General features: G+C 41.5%; 1 long non-coding RNA gene across 1 annotated transcript; it reads right to left on the reverse strand.

Moving 5' to 3' along the window:
* Positions 1-12,496: 12,496 nt before the first annotated feature.
* Positions 12,497-15,155, reverse strand: LOC129235858 (uncharacterized). The gene is made up of 2 exons (XR_008581606.1): positions 14,817-15,155; positions 12,497-12,659 (listed from the first exon to the last, which is right to left on the reverse strand). It is a non-coding gene; the product is annotated as an uncharacterized LOC129235858 (long non-coding RNA).
* Positions 15,156-17,660: the final 2,505 nt, after the last annotated feature.

A 17,660-nucleotide genomic window follows, 5' to 3' on the forward strand; every position in this document is an offset into this window, starting at 1 on the left:
TACAAAATGGCGGCAACTTGAAACAAAATTTTTTTTTTTACCCTTTAAAATTTTTTAAAAATACTTCAAACTTAAAGTTTTCTAAATCCGAGACAGGCGCGGTACACAGATGTATAATAAAAAGTTCTTATCAAACTTCAAAGCGATCGGTCAAGTAGAACTTGAGATATCGTGACGACCATCTCAAAAAAAAGTAGTTTTGAAAAAATCGCGTTTGAAGTTTGAGCAACAATTCCAATAGGATAACTTAGATCATAATATTTACTACTCTCTCTGGATTAATCGGCGATATATTTCAGGAAAATATCATTGAAATATAAAGCATGTATATATGTATGTATAGAATAAATAAAGGTTGTGAGGGATACCAAAAATTTTCTGGAAAGAACGAGTCCTCAAGTCGTCCAGTAACATCTGCCGTTCATTGTGCGATTCGCTCCACTCGGCCGGCTTAGACGCCACGTCACAAAATCCGCTGTATCTCCGAAAATAATTCGAATTTTGAAAAACCCGTTGAAGGGCATATTTTTGAAGGTCTAGCTTTGAAAATATGCAAAACAAACAATCGATTTTTTCAAATTTCTAGACCAGAATACCCCCTTAATTTCAAAATCCATAGTTAGGGGAAGAAGTCGTGCGAGGCGATGAATCTGAAATTTAAATGGCTCCCTTCGATAAACTGCCTATAAGTTACTTGGCAATGGATGCCTTGGCAAAAAAATCCCAACAGTGACAATGAAACCATGGAAAACTCCTGGGTTGGCTAAATTCGATTTTTAAGCAATTATATGAGCGCAGGTATATAGAGTAAGAATATATAAAATTAAATACGAAATATGTATATAGAAAATATAAAATATGGTATATTACATAAATACACTTACTATATATAAAGTAAAGCAAGTGGCTCATTGGAAATGCTCATTCTACCGCTTTTTGTCTCACCGAATACCATCGCAGACTCATTAACAAAACATCCCTCCAATTTCTAGAAGAATTAATTTATTCAAAATGTTTGCATTCCTATGTTCACACATACATACAGAGGTACATACATAGTATACTTATACATATGTATTTTGAAATCGAGTTTACTTTCAAAGCTGATGCCGTTTTTTATGAGTTCAACCGTGGGTAGCATTATTTTTTGCGCGTTCGTAGCCGTTGAGTTTGGGGTCGTTGTGGGGCGGCATTTACGTGTATGCAGTGTATATATAGTACGTATGTGTGAGTGTGGCAGTCGCGACTCGCAGAGTGCAGAGGTGTACAACTTAACGCGAATTTCTACTAAAAGTGTACCAAGTGCTTTATGAAAAATCAGCCTACTCCGCGTGCTGTTAGCCTGTCTCCTCTTTGTACTTCTGTACGAATGGCACCCGGAATTTGTTCACAAAATGAAAGCGGTTCAATTGTTTTGATTTCTTATTATTATTATTTTATACCATATTTATTTTATTCCTTTTAAACTGACTCCATCACAGCCAAACACAATTCTTCCGAAAATATTTAAAACACTTTTTATAAGCCAATTTTCGGTGTCATCTTCAGCTTATTCAGTTCCTTCCAAAAATTCTCGCCTTGAAACATTTTTCGCAAAACGGTTTGGATAAAGTCTCACAGGGCCATGTCAGATGACTTTTGTACCCAATATTTATGCACAAGATGATATTGTGAGCCGCTGCATTGTTGGGGTGAAGAAACTTCCAGGTTTGCAACAAACCACCGCCCCTACAGGCTTCATACTCCAATTTTACAATTTGGTCTGGCAAAAGTAATTCGGCAATGAAAGAAAAATGTCAACAAAGCTTTTGCACTTTGCGTCGCAGTGTAAATATCAACAGTGATGAGTGCTTGATTTGCTTGGGTTTGTGTGTAAGAAATTTTGATATTTCACTTTTATTTGTTCACTCGAAATAAATCAATTTTACCAGAGCTTAAGCAGAGGTCAATCTAGTCCAGATAAATAAATTAGTTTATGTACAGGGTGGGCTATATAGCATTTGCTTTTTGAACCACCTATTTTTTGAGAATGGTAACACAAATGACATGTCAAATGTATTCATAATTTATATAAAGGTTTGACATTTACGAAATGGGACGCTATACGCTTGAACAAAATTGGGAAATATTGAAAACCTGTTTCTAAAGTGGTGAGTCTTCTTCTTCTTTTCTGATTTTCACATCGGTGGCTACGTCAATAAGCATCGGAAAACGTCGGATTTGGGGCTCAGAAAATCCACACGTTACTGTAGAGAAGCAAATGCATCCACAACGAGTCACTGTTTGGTGCGATTTTTGGTCTGGCGGCATCATCGGGCCATTTTTTTTCGAAAATGAGCGAGGAGCCGCGGTTACAGTAAATGGCGAGCGTTACCGTGACATCCTCAACGATCTTTTGTTTGCAAAAATTGAAGAGGATGACATGGACGACATTTGGTTTCAACAGAATGGTGCAACTTGTCACACTGCCAAAGTTACACTCAAACTTTTGGCTACCGTTTTTGAAAACCGAATAATCAGCCGAAATTCCGATATGAATTGGCCACCTCGGAGCTATGATTTAAGGGGCTCAACCAGTGTGAAACTTTAAAAAATTCAAAAAAAAAATTTTCATATTTTTCAGCAAGCAAACAGCAACTTTTTGAAGAAGAAGAAGGTGAATTATATGGGCCTGGAATAGCAGATTAGGATTAGGTATGATATTTATCGTTTTATAAATGTGAGATCAGTATTTTTTTCTTTAAAAACGTTTTTCTCAAAATAGCGTTTTCTTAATTTGCTGCCACTGTAACTTAAAAACTAATTTTACGATCGACTTGAATCTTGTTTCCTCATTTTAAGTATTCATTTTTACATTGAATGACCCTCCGATATTTCAATCTAATAAAAATTGTAAATTTGCGATGTGAAATACTATCACATTTTCAAGCTAAATTTTTATACTTTTTTCAAAACTGCGGGATTTTTTTGGATTTCGTTTTTTCACCACAATCCTGCGTTAATCAACGCGTGATACCATCATCTTTAATGACTTTTTTGTTTTTTTTTTATTTCAGGCACTCTGAAGACCGTAACAAAGGCAGCAGTGGGGAAACTTTTTTTTTTGGACCTTCGAGAGATGCCCTATTATTAGAAGAAAAGTCCAGATTTTCCTTTGAAAAAATTTTACTTGAAGTTTAATTATATATTAATATACTTAGAAAGTTTTAAAACAATCAATGTAAAACTTTTTTAAAAATAAATTTTCAAAAACCACCTGTTTTTTTGTCAGACACACTGGTTGAGCCCCTTAAGCCCGTTGGACTATTTTTGGTGGGGAGCCGTTAAGGACAAATGCTACGCGAACCATCCAGAGACGATTGATGCTTTAAAACAAGAAATCGAAGTTGCCATTCATGTAATTGGAGCCCAAACGATCGAAAATGTGCTTAAAAATTGGGTTGATCGAATGGCCTACTGTAAAGCCAGTCGTGGCAGTCATTTGAACGATATTATTTTTCATTCATAAATGACAATGTTCAATCTTCAAAATAAAAAAAAATTGAAAAAATATTGATTAGTTTTTTTTTATAGCCGATTGAAAAAGCAAATTTTACATGGCCCACCCTATATTGATCAAGACAACATTTATTTTCAACAAGACGGCGCTATGTGCTACACAAGGGAAAAGTTTCCGGACCGTGTTATCTCTCGAAGAGGTGATCACAATTGGCCACCGAAATCTTGTGATTTAACACCTTGTGACTTTTTTCTTTGGGGCCACGTGAAAGAGAAGGTCTACGCCAACAGCCCAGGGTCGATTCAAGACCTCAAAAATGGAATTCGTGAGGCTATCGAGGACCCCTATGTCCCTATTCCACTTTGCAATTCGGTTATGGAAAATTTCATGAAAAGGATATTGCCCTGTAAGCGTGATCATGGTGGTCATTTGTCTGATGTTATCTTCAACTATTTTTGAGTGTTTGGCCGAGCTCCTCCTCCTATTTGTGGTGTGCGCCTTGATGTTGCTCCACAAATCGAGGGACCTACAGTTTCAAGCCGACTCCGAACGGCAGATATTTTTTATGAGGAGCTTTTTCATAGAAATACACTCGGAGGTTTGCCATTGCCTGCCGAGGGGCGACCAATATTAGAAAAATGGTTTTCTTAATTTTAGTGTTTCACCGAGATTCGAACAGACGTTCTCTTTCTGAATTCCCAATGGTAATCACGCACCAACCCATTCGGCTACGGCGGCCGCTGTGATAATATACTTTATTATGATTATGAACGAAACCAAATTTTGTTTTTCGTGGGTGAGGTAGGGCTCAAGATGACTCCGCACTTACTGCGTCGAGTGGTGTGACAACTAAATCAATCCATCCTCCTCTTCTGGGGACACTCCCTTCCCGGAACTACTTTCTGCATTACTTCATGAGGGCCCAGAAAGACGTCCGTGAAATGGAGCACTTCTATTCGCCCACGTCTGGGTCTTCCATGCTTGTAACCAGCTTCATGCTCTGTTGTGCTGCGTCGAGATCTATCTTTTTTCTCTGTAATATGCCTTTAACGTATCTTTATACAGGATTTCTGTTATCTAAGCGTTCAAGCATCTTGCCGATCAAATAGGTCGGCGCAATGTCGGCAATCTTCCTCCTCAGAACATCTCTTTCCACGAGCCATTTGTTGCAACTAACGATCGTAGGATCGGCATCATCGCTCGGTGCTTCGCACTATATGCTTTTGGGGTCGCCTACCTTACCCATGCGGTACAGGTATTTCCGGAAGTATCGTTGGACCGAGAGGAACACAGTCATAAAATAACCCACTTGCCCGAAGTTCCTTTGGGCGCAATTGCCTATTGTAGATTCACCATCCATCTGCCACTCGTTTCAGTGTCCCATCGGCTTTGCCACCGCTGCAAAGTTTGACATCTCCGTTCCGTGGCGCTAGTGGCGCGATTACGGCATTCACAGGACGGGAGTTCAAGAAGGTGGTAACGGTCTCCCGGTGAATGTCGTTTATAGACTGTCTAAATACTGTCCGGTCCAGTAGGTTACGGTCGGTCTTGTCCTGGATATCGCCAGCGTAGTCAAGGAGGTGTCTTCTGACGTGCCTGGGAGGCGGCTCGGGCTCAAGCAGGTGCCTGCAGGGATGGGACCTGCGGTAACATCCGAGCAGGAACTGCTTGCTGAGCAATTTATTGTGCTCCGCAACTGGGAGCATTTGTGCCTCGTTGTGAAGGTGTTGGATAGGTGACATCAGGAGGCACCCGGTCGCTGTCCGAATGGCGGTATTTTGACAGGTCTGTAGCTTAGTCCACTGCGAATCACTAGTTCCAGGCGACCAGACAGGCGCAGCATAGTTGAGAACCGGCCGGCCAATTGCCTTAAATGTCGAAAGCAACAGTTCTTTGTCTTTGCCCCAAGTGCTGCCGGCCAGCGATTTGAGGACCTTGTTGCGATTTTGGACTTTAGTGGCAATTGCGGTTGTATGCGCAGAGAAGGAGAGCAAGCTGTCGAAGGTTACACCCAAAATTTTGGGGTTGTTCACAGTCGGAATTGGTGTGTCATCGACTTTTACCTTAAGGGACAGCTTGACCTCCTTTGTCCAGGTGGTGAATAGGGTCGCCGTGGACTTGGTGGGGGAAAGTTGGAGATTCCTCGCAGTGAAAAAGCGAGAAAGGTCGGTGAGGTAGTTGTTCACTTTGGAACACAGGCCATCGATGTCATTGCCCGACGCCATTATCGTGCAATCGTCAGCGTATGAGATCAGGGAAACTCCCGCTGGTGGTTGGGGGAGCTTCGAGATGTAGAAGTTAAAAAGCAAGGGTGAAAGGACACCACCCTGCGGTACGCCTTGCTTAATCTTCCTCTGCTTTGACATTTGATCTCGAAAAATCACTGACGAGTGCCGACCGCTCAGGTAGTTCGCGGACCACCTCTTCAGCCCTGGCGGGAGTGTCGACTGATAAATATCATCTAGTAGCGTGGAATGGCTGACTGTATCGAAAGCCTTTTTCAGGTCCAACGCTACTAGGACAGTCCTCTCGCAGGGGCGGTTTTGGTTAAGCCCGCGATTTATCTGGGCGTTTATGGCGGTGAGTGCAGTGGTGGTGCTGTGCACTCGTCGGAAACCGTGCTGATGTGGGGCTGGGGCCAGGTGTTTCGTGTAGAGTGGGAGTAGGAGGGCTTCAAGTGTCTTCACTACTGGGGAAAGGAGAGTTATCGGCCGATAAGACTCCCCTTGGTTGGCGGGTTTCCCAGGTTTCAGCAGTGGGACCACTCTCCCTGCTTTCCACTTGTCAGGGATGATGAGAGTGGCCATGGACAGATTGAAAACCCTTGTGAGAAATCCTACTCCCAGGGGTCCCAGATGCTTCAGCATCAGCGCGTTTAAGCCGTCAGGGCCAATGGCTTTCGATGATTTCGAATTGTTGATGGCCCCCTGAACCTCATCGCAGGAGAAAGTAAGTGGTGCACTGTTGTTTGTCAGTTTGTGCAGCCTTCTGGTAGCACGACGCTTGGTTCTGTCGCCCGGAGGATGCAATATGAAAAGCCGGCTAAAATAGCTCGCGCATCTCTTCGGGTCCGACGAAGTGCAACCATTGAAGGTGATGGCCACCTTGTCGTTGTGCTTCGTCGGGTTTGACAGAGACCTAACGGTGGACCAGAGCTTACTCACCCCAGAGGTGAGGTTGCAGGTCTTCAAGTGCTCAACCCATTTAGTCCGCTTATGCTGGTTTACCAGTTGCCGGATCTCCAAATTGAGATCCCTTATTCGGGGATCCCCGGGATCGGCCTGGCGTAGGTGGTCACGCTCGTTCGCTAAACTGGCTGCTTCGGCTGGGAAATGAGGACGAATGTCCTTATAACTTCCAGCTGGAATGAAGCGATCCGCAGCAGCAGTGAGCACCTTGCGGAATGCGCGTTCGCCTACGCGCACATCAGTGGGGATGGGAAGAGCGGCGAAGGTGTCCTCAGTGAATTCCGTGAAGCCGGCCCAATTAGCTTTTTTAAAGTTAAAATAGGACCGGTGGTTCGCGGAAACGAAGTCGGCAGGTCTCTCGATCGAGACGATAATGGGCAAGTGGTCTGATGCAAGCGATAGCATAGGTCGCCACGTTATACTATTTATCAGACCAGCGCTAGCAATTGTTAGGTCAGGCGAGCTGCTGCAATTGCCCACTACCCTGGTGGGGGCGTCGTCGTTCACTGTGCTGAATGTCGAGTCGTCTATCTGCTCTACCAGTTGCTGTCCCCTACGATCATTTGACAGGCTTGAATGCCAAAGATCGTGATGCGCATTAAAGTCACCTACAACCAATCGGTTTTCACCTCTGATGAGCGCACCTATATCAGGGTGATATCCTGCCGGGCAGCAGGTGACAGGGGGTATATATATGTTGAATATTTCGAGCTCGGAATCGCCTGACCGGACAGCTATGCCTTGACATTCTAAGGTGCTGTCCCTGCGGTCGATTCCTTCATCGATAAGACGATACTGCACAGTGTGGTGGACTATGAACGCTAGGCCACCACCGTTGTCTCGCTCGCGATCGTGTCTGTGCACGTTATAGCCATCCCTGGTGATCAGAGATGACCTAGCGTGCAGCTTTGTTTCTTGGACCGCAGCTATCTTGATACTGTGCCGGCTCATGAAGTCGACTATCTCGTCGACCTTACTCATAAGTCCGTTGCAGTTGAAATTGGAGAAGCTTGAAGCTTCTCGGTGAGGTCAGTGTAATCCGGGGGGTGAGGGACGCGTGGTGTTGTCTGCGTTGGGCCTGCTGCGCAATTCACTGTGGCTGTTGCGGCCTGATGGTGGTGGGCGGCCGCGCCTCCGAGGGCGGTAGTGGATGCAGAGCTCTGCAGCAGGGGGCAACGTAGGCAGTTGTCCACTCACGGGTGGTGCGCAGGCTGGAACATCTCCGAAAATGGCACCAGCCATTGCAGGAATTGCACTGGACTGTTACCAGATTCCGAGGTATTACGGCCTGACACACGGAACAGACTGTGCGGGGGACCAGGAGCTGCTGGTTTGTCCCCGCACTGGGGTTGGAGCTGGAAGGAAAGGGAGGGGTTGAAGGGGAGTTGTGTTGCTCCGATAGGCTCCTCACCGTGGAGGTGTTAGTAGTGGTGGCGGTTGGTAGTGCCGGCCTATCAGGGGGTGTGTTAGCCGTGGAGGCACAAGACGCCTGCTGGCGGGAGCAACACGTGGCCACATATCGTGTGGACCACTCCCTATGTGACTTAAGACCCGAGCAGGTCTTAAGGTGGCTCCACCCGTTGCACTTGTTGCACCTAACCGAGGTGGAGTTCGGGTGAAGCCGTTTGTGGCAGACGCAGCAGTAGAATACTTCTGGCCCAGGGTTGGATTCGACTCCAGCTCTGAGGAGAAGTATTTGGAGCAGGATTGCTGCGAGAGTTTGCTCCTGTGACGTTAAGGGTGGGATGATATGGGTTTCACTAAACAGGGCTAGTATACTGGGGCGGCAGCCCTTGGTCGGGAAAAACCCGAGTCATTTCGGTATGTAGAACCGGCTGCCATGGAAATGTTAGGTGGTGGCGTCTTTCTTCTTGCTGCAAGTATGGAGTTATATATATAAGTGGCATGCACACCCTTTTTTGTGTGTTTGGCCGAGCTCTTTCTCCTACTTGGGGTGTGCGTCGTGTTGCTGTTTCACAACTGGAGGGTCCTACAGTTTTAAGACGACTCCGCACGGCAGATACTTTGTATGAGAAGAAATACACTCTGAGGTTTGTCATTGCCTGCCGAGCGGAGACCGCTATTAGAAAAACTTTTTCTTAATTTTGGTGTTTCACCGAGATTCGAACCTACGTTCTCTAGTAAAGAGTTAGGTGTCAATAATACTAAGTTTACAGTAATGTTGGTATTTTCTTTCATAATCAGTCTTGTATTTTTTAGTTAAAATCACCAAAAGAAATAATAAAATCGTGACTTATCTAAATCTAGACTTAAACGTAACTTAACAAACTTAAGAGTGACTTGCGAAGTGGGGAAAAATGTACAAATGATTACTCCAACCTTAAGGGCGGAGCCTGGTTTATGAGGTCTAAAAATTGCATCTCTTTGCGATTTTTTGTTTTAAGGAAAAAGTTAATTTGGCACTGCAAAGTTTTTTCTATCTTTTAATGAACATTTCAAAAGTATAAAAAATTTTTGTACTGGTTTAAATAAGTTGAAAAAAATGTTTAACATAGAAATTACTAGAACGCTGCAACGCAGGAGTTTCCAACTGGCGTACAAGATACAGCTCGTAATTATTATCTAAAGCAAAAAATTCAAATGGATTTCTAATTATCATGATTTTTATTTTAGATAAACTAAGAAAACTGAGAGAAATTCCAAAATTTCAACTTTTTGGAGGTTTTAAAGAAAAAGATGTCTTTCTATGAAAAAAAAATTCACTTCAACTTGGTATAAAAATCTTGAACATTTTTTTTAGAATTTAATACTGAAGGGAACAAGTTATGATTTATTTCAAAAGGTTCATTAGTTTTTTTTCATTCATGTACGCAAATTCAAAGAAATCATAAAAATGAAAAGTCGAGAAAAGAAGATAAAGTTTGTACTATAGCTGTCCGGTCACAGCGTAACTACCTAACGCTCGCCTACCTTTGGCTTTGTATCTACGGAAATATTGAGAATTAGGCTCTGTAACTTTGTGTGAATATTCTGAAATATATTAGGAATCGCTTAAAACAAAAAAAAATTGATATTTTTGACCTTATAAACCAGGCTCCCCCCGTAAGAGGTTTTAATTTTGAACTCCGAGGTTTCGAACCCATTCGGCTACGGCAAATAAGCGTTTAAAATGAATTTAAAATAGTAACTCAAGCTTGAAAGTCTTTGTATTCATTCTCCGCCAGAGGCTTCGTCGACCTTCTCCTAAAATTGGTGGAATTCATTTTGATGTTTAATAAACCACTTTATATGAGGACAATGTTCAACAACTTGGTGATGAGTGTATATATATATTTGCCCGTGGTTCCTAAGTGGAAAATACGAAATTATAATTTGATTTATTTGAAACTAGAAATTTTATTTGGGCTTTCTGCCCTTCTACATCCACCTGTAGCCGCCAGGTGATGGCTGGTCTCCCACGTTTGCGACTCCATTTTTAGATTCCAATCCAACGCAGCTCTTATGACGTTTACGCAGTGTATATCCGATCCACTTCCGTTTGCGACGTCGTACTTCGAAAATGATATGTAACCATTTGTTTAGTAATAGCCCATAGGTTAGAGTTTGCGTCTACTTGAGGGGGTTTAATAAGGAAGTGATGCGTATAACACAGCCCCTTTTTCCCAAATGTCAACCTCCACCCACTGTCGTGGACTTACTGTTTTAGACTTGGTACCCCCTGTTTTTTCTAACGACGCTCTATCGACCGAGTCAAGGCGAAGAAGAAATTCCTCCGCCATTACCAGCCTGGCGGCATTGCCGGTGGCTCCGATCTCAGGCAGTCCGGATGCAGAAGGCCAATCACCTTCTTTTTCTTCTTAATTGGCGCGATAACCGCTTACGCGATTTTGGCCGAGTTCAACAAAGCGCGTTAGTCGTTTCTTTCTTGGGCTAATCAGCGAGAGTTGGAAACACCAAGTGTAACCAAGTCCTTCTCCATCTAATCTTTCCAACGTAAAGGAGGCCGTCCTTTTCCTCTTTTAATACCAACTGGTACCGCATCGAATACTTTGAGAGTCGAAACGTTTGTATTCATTCGGATGACGTAACCCAGTCACGGCCCGCTGGATCTTTAGTCGCTGTTATGCCTATGTCGTCGTACAGCTGAAATAGCTTATTAGTCCATCGTTTACGATACTCGAGGTCGCCAACGCGTAAAGGTCCAAAAATCTTCTGCAGAATCTTTCTTTCAAACTCTCCAAGTGACGCTTCATCGGATGTTGTCATCGTTCACGCTGCTGTGCCATACGGTAGGACGGACACGATGAGAGCCTTGTAGAGTATTAGTTTTGTTCGTCGAGAGAGGACTTCACTACTCAATTGCCTACTTAGTCCAAAGTAGCACTAGTTGGCAAGGGAGATTCTGCGTCGGATTTCGAGGTTGACATTGCTATCGGTGTTAATGCTGGTTCCTAAATATAGGAAGTCTTTTACAACCTCGAAATTATAACTGTCAACGTTGACAGGGAATCACCTACTCATCTTAAATTTCTAGACTACCAACAACGATACAAATAAAGATACTGTTATCTCTGGTATTTGCAGAAAATTATATATTTTTGTATATCCAATCGAATTAAGAGAAATCACTTAACACAGCCTTTTAATTGAATTTCACATAAATCATATGGTAAATAGTGAATACTGTGATTGATTCTTTCTCGGCTAGTTTCCAGGTCGACTGTATTTACACTGACTTTTCGAAATCCTTCGACAAAGTTTCTTATAGGATCTTAGTTAAAAAATTAGCTTGCTTTGGCTTTCATTCTGCATTTTTGCAATGGATAAACTATTATTTGAGCAATAGACGTTGTGTTGTAACATTTGATGGTACTTCATCTACCCCCTTTGCTGCCACCTCTGGTCTTCCGCAAGGAAGTATCCTGGGGCCGCTTTTATTTGTGTTATTTAGTAATGATATCAAAACTTGTTTCTGATTTGCTAAATTTTTACTTTATCCTGATGACCTTAAGATTATCTCAGCTATCAAGACTCAAAAGGATGCCACTAAACTTCACGCCGATATTGATAGGTTTTAGTTGTGCCATAATTCACGACTTTCGCTGAACTTACCTAAGTGCTTTCAAATATCTTACTCGAAAACATCTAACATTTTGCGCACTAAATACGGCATCTCGACATGTGTCCTGCAGTGTGTTAGTGAGTTTAGGACCTTGGCGTTATCTTTAATAGCAAATTTTCTTTTAATAACCATATAAATTGTATCGCTTCAAAATCTTTCTCGATGTTGGGCTTCGTCAGACGTAACGCTACTAAGTTCTCTGAACCCTATACCGTTAAGTTACTCTATACATCTTTTGTTAGGTTTCATTTAGAATATGCTGTTGCTATTTGGGGACCTTGTGGTCAGCAAGCTATCAATAGAATCGAACGTGTGCAAAAATTTCTCAAATATGCCCTTCGGTCTCCGAATTTTATTGATCCCATGAGTCATATTCTGCTTGTCTCATGCTTATAAGTCTCAATTCTTTAGAAATTCGTAGGTCTATACTGTGACTGTCTTGTACTCATAATATTATTATTGGAGAAATTGATTGTTCCTCGCGGCCTCGGTAGTTTGAGGGTTCGAATCCCACGTAAAGCACAGTCCTGGCACTTTTTCAAACTTACCTACTTTTCTAGTTTCTAGATTCTAAAAAACACAAAAAAAAAACAAAAAAAATACAATTTCATTCCTTAACCTCTAAAACCCTATCCATCCAATCCTTACCCCCGCCCAATGGTCAGCGCATTATTTTTATTGTGGCTGCTAAAAAAAGCAAAAAAAAAAACAAAGAAAAACAGACAGTTACACATATAAATAAAATATATTTATTTATTGTCTTTGAGAGCGTACAAAATTTGTAATAATTCAAAAAATTACTATTCAATTTTACGCGTCTTAGTTTTTTCGCTGGTATCTCAGGTGGAGCAGCAACCTTTCTTTATAAGCGCCAACATTTCGTTGCAATCTGAAAGAATAGAAAAAGAACAAATTACACAAAAGCAACAAATATTTATATGAACATTTTATGTGGCCGAAACTGAATACGTTCCACAGTTTTAAATTTCTTTAAATTCTTAACTAATACTCAAAATAACATTTTCGGGCAACTCTAGGCGTAACGCAAGTTTTAGCTCAGTTAGTATACTTCGCTTAATCGGTAACACTTTTCAGTATAATTTAGTATAATTGAAAATTGTTCAATCTTAGATTTTTGTACTTATAAATCTGGGAATATCCTTAATTTTCGGCTTCAGTGGTTTTCAGGCGGAACTAATGGCAATAATAAAAGCCGTGACACTGGTACGTAATGTGATGCGTTACCTGGAACTGATACCTACATTTTCATTGATAGCCAGGCGATGATAAAGTTGCTCACAAAGCAGTCAACAACCTTCAAGGTAGCCATGAAATGCCGCACATCTCTTCACGATATGGCTAAGTCATTTCACACAAAGGTAACATGGATTCCTGACCACTGTGACATTAAGGGTAACTACATAGACGATGAACTCGGCAAAACTCGACACTAAATTAACCGATGAGTACGCAGTCAATGACATAGCCATACCCTTACAGACTTGTAAGCTACTTATTTTTGAGTAAATTGTAACAGGTGGCGCTAAAGTAGTCCTTCCTATCAGAAAGTGCTATAAATTTTGCGAATGGCCCCTAATGTCAGTTCTGTTTTGACATTGAAAATCCGCGTGCAACCCACAAAGAGCCCTGTTTTCGCTGGAGGAGTCATCGGACCTTTTTTCTTCGAAAACGTCGCGGGCCAAACGGTTACTGTGAATGGTGAGCGCTACAGAGCAATGATCAACGAGTTCTTTTTGCCGCAACTTGATGAATTGGGATTGGAAAACATGTGGTTCCAACAGGACGGTGCAACGGCACACACTGCACGTGCCACAACCGATATGCTGAACGATGCATTTCCCGGGCGCCTAATCTCCCGTTTTGGCAATTTGCACTGGCCAGCAAGATCGCCTGATTTGACCACTCCAGACATCTTTTGAAGTCGTGCGTTTATATCAACAAGCCTCAGACTCTTGCAGCTCTTAAAGACAATATCCATCAAGAATGTGAGGACCTATCGCCGGAAGTTTTGGCCAAGGTGATGGAAAATGCCATAAAAAGGGCTCAAATGGCAATCAACTGTGGCGGCGGCCATTTACATGACATCATATTCTCGACTTGATGTAAAAAAAATTAAAAGACCAAATAAAAATAATCCACAAGAAGAATCAAAGTTTTTAATTTTTTTTTTAATTACAGCCAAAAAACATCGCAAGGTTATTTTTGCGCCACCTTGTAAAAGCAGCGAATTAAAAATGGCGTAATGGAACCACCTGCAGAATCGCCTGGCAATTGTAGCCGACTCTAAACCCACAGAATCTCTGCTGCGCCAAAATAAGCACAGTCTTAGTTTCATACACTGATTTCAGTTATAACGCGGTACTGCCTAATCGGTAGGCAGACCCATAGGATGAGTGGGCAAACACATGACTCTCGCAGAAGCTGTCTAGGTGAGGAAGAGAAAGGGACAATCTCGCACCTCATATGCCATTGTCCTGCTCTATATAGATGTAGATTTACAGTTTCAGATAGACATTTTTTTAATATCCGTCCAAACAGCATAAGAGATAACAAAATGACCTGTTTTTCATTTGGGTTGCAACAAACATGAACCATTTTAACATTTTCTAAAGTTACCTTGAAACATAGACCTCTTGTAATGAGTCTCATATGCCTCTGAAGTAGGTGCAACTATCATCGTTCGGTACTAAAATTATCAGTTAAACTTCAGCAACGAAGTATCAAGCAAGTTACACTTTTGAAATATCGCGGTAATTATTTTGCAGTTCATACTCTCCCAATGCCCCAATGTCTCTAAAAGAGTTCAATACTTTGTAGGAAATTCTGGCTTTGACAATTTATTTTTGACACAAATAGTCACGAAAATATGTACACACATACATATGTATGTATATCTTTGGCAATATTGGCTTCTAAATTAAGAACTTCGACATTTTTTCATCCCAGCAATGCCAAAAACAGCGGGCACCGTCGTCTCAAACTATCCTTTAATATGAACCAAAATTCATCGCTACTTCAATCGAACCTGAAATCACTTAAATACTCCAGTGAACTGCATGCAACGCTGTTTCTCACATAAATACACGTACACACACACAAATGTGCATTCAAACACTTGGATGTGGCATTGCAAATATTTTCCAAATATCGTTTTCACTTGACACTCGCATTATAAATAAAAATCATTATTCTAGTGCGTGACCACAAACGTTCAAACGCAACGCCAAAATTATCAGCAAGCATTTTGAATTTTTTCTTTTTCCTTTATCCGCAAAGGCAATTTTCTCGTATTGCCGCACTAACGCTGGTTTCGCTTTGACTATAAAAATGCGACTGGCATTGCAGTGCCGCCAACGTCGACTTCCAAGCCCACAAACACTGCTAGTGCCCACTTGGCTTTTGATCGGCCAGCCTGGGGGTTGCTTGGTTTCCATCATGCATCGGGCTGTGTGACAAGAACAACAACATCACAAGATAGGCCGATGTAAAGCGAAGTTCGTTGGCTGCTTGTTGCTTTAGATGTGGGGGGAAAGGGCATACGCAAGCATTGCACTTGCTCGCTTGGCACAGTGTTGTGGTTTGCGGCAAAATAATAATGCACTCGGCATAAGTGGAAATATTTCTGCGGAAGTAATAAAATGATTTGAAGAAACTATGAATTGTTTTAACGTTGAACCATTTTAAAGTCAAATGAATCGACAGCACAATAATTTTCGTCTTAAACAATCATACAAATAGAAACAAAAGCATGAAATGGTGGAAATCAGTGCATATGAAAAAGGCCGGTTACAACGAACGCGTGATATGTGGAAAAAAGGAAAATTGGTTTAAGTACGTAGAACGAGTTCATACTTCCAAGAAGTACAAAGTTTTTTTATTCATTCAAAATTCAGATGTATTTAAAAATAAGTAAATGTAGAGCAATTAGAAATGGCACGCAAAGAGATTCGCAATGAGGAGAGGTTATATAGAGAAAATGCAACAAGGTGGGAGCAATAAGCTCAATAGGAAGATATACAATACTGTATAAGAAGATAGCGTATAGGACAGCTGAAGCCTATTTATTAGATGTATGCATTTTAGAGTCAGTCTGAAACTATGAAAAAAAGGTTAAAAACAATGAATTTCGGTTGGTAAAAAGTTCAAAGCAAGGGGTACCATGAAGTCCAAAGCGAATTACAAAATAATAAATTACAGGCTTTACAATAATCTAAATTTATATGAACTTTTTAAGTGATCTTGTACGGGTCGCTGGTCTGATCGAGTAGAGTAAATAAAGCCTTATGGAGTGGCCAGGGCACGAACAACTCAAAAATCGATAAAAAGTGAAGTAGGAGAAAAGGAGTAATAATATTAATAATAATGGATTGAAGGAAACATTACCGCCACCGCGCAAAAACGTCTGCACTTCTAAAGGCGCAAAACTGGTGTAATCGGATTTTTTTAAAAGAGCGTACAATTGTTGACATACGGATGATATTGACAACAACGGCCCTAACAACCGCGTTGTTAGTTTTACCCTTTCCAAACTGAATAAAGATGCAAAGCGAATGGGATTGGTGGTGAACGAGGGCAAACAAGCAGTCGGCGCACTCACGCATCGGAATCCACGTCACTGTTGAGTGTTATGATTTCGAGGTTGTAAAAGACTTTGTTTATTTAGGAACCAGCCTTAACACCGACAACAATGCCAGTCTTGAAATCCAACGAAGAATCTTTCTTGCCAACAGATGCTTCTTTGGAGTAAGTAAGCAATTGAGTAGGAAAGCTCTCTCTTTATGAACAAAACTAACACTCTACAAGGCTCCCATCGTGTCCGTCCTAACGTATGGCGCAGGAGCGTGAACGATGACAACATCTGATGAAGCGTCACTTGGAGGGTTTGAGAGAAAGATTCTGCAGAAGATTTTTGGACCTTTACAAGCGGCTACGGCAAATATCGCAGGCGGTGAAACGATGAGCTGTATAAGCTTTACGACGACATAGACATAGCGCAGCGAATAAAGATCCAGCAGCTACGTTGGCTCGGTCATGTCGTCCGAATGGATACAAACGCTTCGGCTCTCAAGGTATTCGATGCGGTACCAGCTGGTGGTGATAGAGGAAGAGGAAGTCCTCCTCTGCGTTTGATAGATCAGATGAATAAAGGTTTCGCTTCACTTGAAGTTCCCAACTGGCGCCGGTTAGCATGAGAAAGAAACGACTGGCGTGCTTTGTTAAGCTCGGAAAAAAACGCTTAAGTGGTAATCTCGCCAATTAAAAATAAAAGACGAAGAATGTATCGCATTTGAAAGTTGTATTTGTACACAAATAATCAATGTTTAGTAAGATTTTTGTATAAAATAAATAAATTTTAATTGACTTGTAATGTATATCCCGAGTGGTCAAAAAGAAAATTCCTGAAATCAAAAAAATAAAATTTGCCCGTTCAAGTGAAAAAAGGTCAAAGGTAAGCTAAAAGTCTGGTAGCTTTTTGCACTGCAGTTTACCATTTTTCATACAATACAATCTAAAAATCAATGTTCATTATATGAGAAAAACGCGTTTAAAGTAAAAATTTCACAGTCGTTGAGCGCCTTAAGAAGCTGAAATAAAGCAACTTCTCTTCCGCCGTTTCCACGCATGACTTAAAGACTTGTGTAGAAAAAAGAGATTGCATTGCTTTTACTCATGTCACAAATACTGACTAGCCCGAGACAAAGCAGAGTATAACCTTGGCGACGTGAACATTCGCTTTGGAAGTCGACGTGGATTTGCAAAGATCCCTTCTTTCATTAATTGCACTATTTTCTTAGGGAACATAATAAAGGGCATTTGAAGAGTATCAGCAGCCGTTTTCTTCAAATAGAAGCAGAAAATCATAAGTTTC

This window comes from Anastrepha obliqua, chromosome 1 (assembly GCF_027943255.1).
Source record: "Anastrepha obliqua isolate idAnaObli1 chromosome 1, idAnaObli1_1.0, whole genome shotgun sequence".
NCBI lineage: Eukaryota > Metazoa > Arthropoda > Insecta > Diptera > Tephritidae > Anastrepha > Anastrepha obliqua.